The 2,905-nt window shown below is 46.6% G+C and overlaps 1 pseudogene; it reads left to right on the top strand.

The window, feature by feature from the left end:
- The first annotated feature begins 1,255 nt into the window (after window positions 1–1,255).
- Window positions 1,256–2,401, top strand: LOC101622668 (annotated as a pseudogene).
- The last annotated feature ends 504 nt before the right edge of the window (window positions 2,402–2,905 follow it).

Below are 2,905 nucleotides of genomic sequence, written 5' to 3'. Positions count from 1 at the left end.
ACAAATGTGGTGTAGAGCTTATACAGAGATACTAAGCCAGTGGTGGCTGGGTATTAAGAAATCAAAACTAAATGCTTGATAAATATGGCACTGGTTAACTGAGCTATGGCTCACTGACACACCGGTATGTTAACAGGCATAACAGGCGTCTCTAAATTGAAGAACAATTGACATATAACAGTACATTACTTACAGGTGTACAAGATAATGATTTGATATTTGTATACTGACCACCACAGTAATTCTAGGTAACTTCTATTATCATACATAGTTACACAACTAGACCTTTAAAGATTAACTGTCTTAGCAACTTGGAATATACAATATAGTATTGTTAATAAGTCACTGTTCTGCACATGCCTTCCCATAACTTGAGACTTTGTATCTGAAAGTTGGTCCCTTTTGAAGCCCTTGACTCTTGGGCCATCCCCCTTGCCCCTGTCTGGCTTCTGGCAACCATCAATTTGTTCTCTGTATCTGTGATCTTATTTTTTGTTTTTCTTAAGATTCTGCCATAAGTGAGATCAGAAGGTGTTTGTCTTTCTCTGGTATTTCAGAGCATAATACCCTCAGGGTTCCAACCACCGTGTCAAAAATGGTGTGCTTTCATTTTCTTAAGACTGCATTTTTTTAAGACTGCATACCCCATCTTGATACACCGTGTCTTTTCTCTTTCATCCATCAATGGACGCTTAAGGTTGTTTCCAAGTCTTGGTTATTGTAAATAATGCCGCCGCCACACACAGAGAAAATATGTTTATAAAACATGGCACATGGGGAAAGGCACATACTTTAGTTTATAATCCCATGTTCAAAAAGCATATATACGGCACATGGTATATATAGGTATGTCTATATGTATGCACACACTCTACGCATATACTTGGAATGAGAGACACCAGGACTTGAACATTTTTAGATAGCATGAGTACAGATTAGTAGAAAGCAAGATCTTTAGATAATAGGAGTACAGATTTAAAATTTTCTCTACCAAAACATCTCATTGGTTGTACAATACAAATGATTTTCAGTCGCCGCCTGCAGGGGGCGGGGATGCGAAGGCACTCAGGGCGGGGCGGGGGCATAAAAGGGAGCTGGTGGGGAGGACGTAAGCGCTTTATCCGCAAGATTCAGGAGAACACGCGGGGCAGTTGCAGCACCCAGCCCACCCATCAGGACCTGCTCTCCTGCCTGTCTTCCTCCCTGCGTGCCTGCCCGCCCGCTCGCCCTTGCGTAGGTGAGAAGAGAGCCTACCATGAACTTGGTGAGAGACAGCGATGAGGCCGGAGCCAGCCAGTTGCTCTTCGCCTCGTTCCACCAGGACTACCTAGACGTGGAAGATGCACTGGGGGCAGCTGATGTCGGCCATCTCTCTGTGGACTGGACCTTGCTTGTTGGACGTAAGTCTGGTTACAAGATTTTTGCCCTTTCTAATGTGGATAAGTTGGAGCAAATCTACGAACACGCTGCTGTTGAAGATGTGTGCATTGTAGAGACCGCCTTCTCAAACAACTTAGTGGCTGTGGTCAGCGCCAGGGCTCCCAGGAGGCTAACCATTTTCTGCATGAAAAAAATCACTGAGATCTGCAACTACTACTATTCAAGCAGAATACTGGCTGTGAAGATGAACCGGCAGAGGTTAGTCGTGTGTCTGCAAGAGTCTCTGTATATATACAACATTCGGAATCAGGAGATAATGCATATCATCAGGGACACCCCCCCAAACCCTGCAGGCCTGTGTGCACTGTCAGAAAACAGTTACTTGGCGTTCCCTGGCATTACCACGGGGGAGGCTCTCATCTTCGACTCGTTTAACTTGAGAAGTACTGACAGGATCCTGGCTCATCGCAGTAGCTTGGCAGCACTGGCCTTCGACGCACATGGAACCAAACTCGCCACTGCTTCTCAGAAGGGGACTGTCATTCGGGTGTTTTCCATCCCAGAGGGGCAGAATCTCTTTGAGTTCCGGAGAGGAATTAAGCGCTGTGTGGACATCTACTCCTTGGCCTTCAGCACTGACGGTGTGTTCCTCTGCTCCTCCAGCAACACGGAGACTGTGCACATTTTCAAACTCTGGACTGAGGAAGATAAGCCCCTGGGCCCCAACACCTGGGCCGGGCACTTGGGGAGCATGCTCACAGCTCCCACCAGCTACTTGGCCTCTCTGGTGACAGATATGTGCGGCCAGGCCAGGGCCTTTGCCACTGTCCACTTACCAGTCTGTGGCCTCAGAAACATCTGCTCAGTGACCACCATTCAAGGGATTCCCCGGGTACTGGTGGGCACCTCTGATGGCTGCCTGTATGTATACAATCTGGACCCCAGGGAAGGAGGCGAGTGTAGCCTGGTGGAACAGCACCGATTTGATGGAGAAGACCACAGCTCGGCCTCTTCTGACTGACTGCCCCTTAGTCTGCGGACCCACAGCGCAGAGTGAGGCCAAGGACCACTTTGGTGACCCAGATGGACCGGGGACGGGCTGTGGCAGAAACCTGGAAAATGAGAACGTGGGCACCTGTGAGACGCCTTCCTGGAGGAATAGGGAACCCTTCCGGGATTCTTCGAACTGACTGGTAACTCTTCTTGGGGTTGAAAGAACATGGATTGACAGGACTTTGTGCTACGCTGCTCTGCACCTGAGTTATAGGAGGGGATGGCAGAGGCGTAAAAGGTAAAGATTGCAGCTATGGTCTATTCCATGCTGTAAAGAAACATTGTTGTCACTACAAGGTTTTCATTGTGCTTATGAGTTGTAGTTTTTTTGCTTTTTGCCAAAATTAAAATAAAAAAATAACAAAATGTTTAAAAATAAGAAAAACAAATAAAATTACCTAAAGTGCTTAAAATCTTGTTTTGCACCCGTTAATGTGTCAAACCAGAATAGGAGTGCCAGAAGTTTAAAATA

This window comes from Condylura cristata, unplaced genomic scaffold, assembly GCF_000260355.1.
Source record: "Condylura cristata isolate star-nosed mole 26May11 unplaced genomic scaffold, ConCri1.0 scaffold00018, whole genome shotgun sequence".
Taxonomy (NCBI): Eukaryota; Metazoa; Chordata; class Mammalia; order Eulipotyphla; family Talpidae; genus Condylura; species Condylura cristata.
This window is presented reverse-complemented; position numbering and strand designations above follow the sequence as displayed.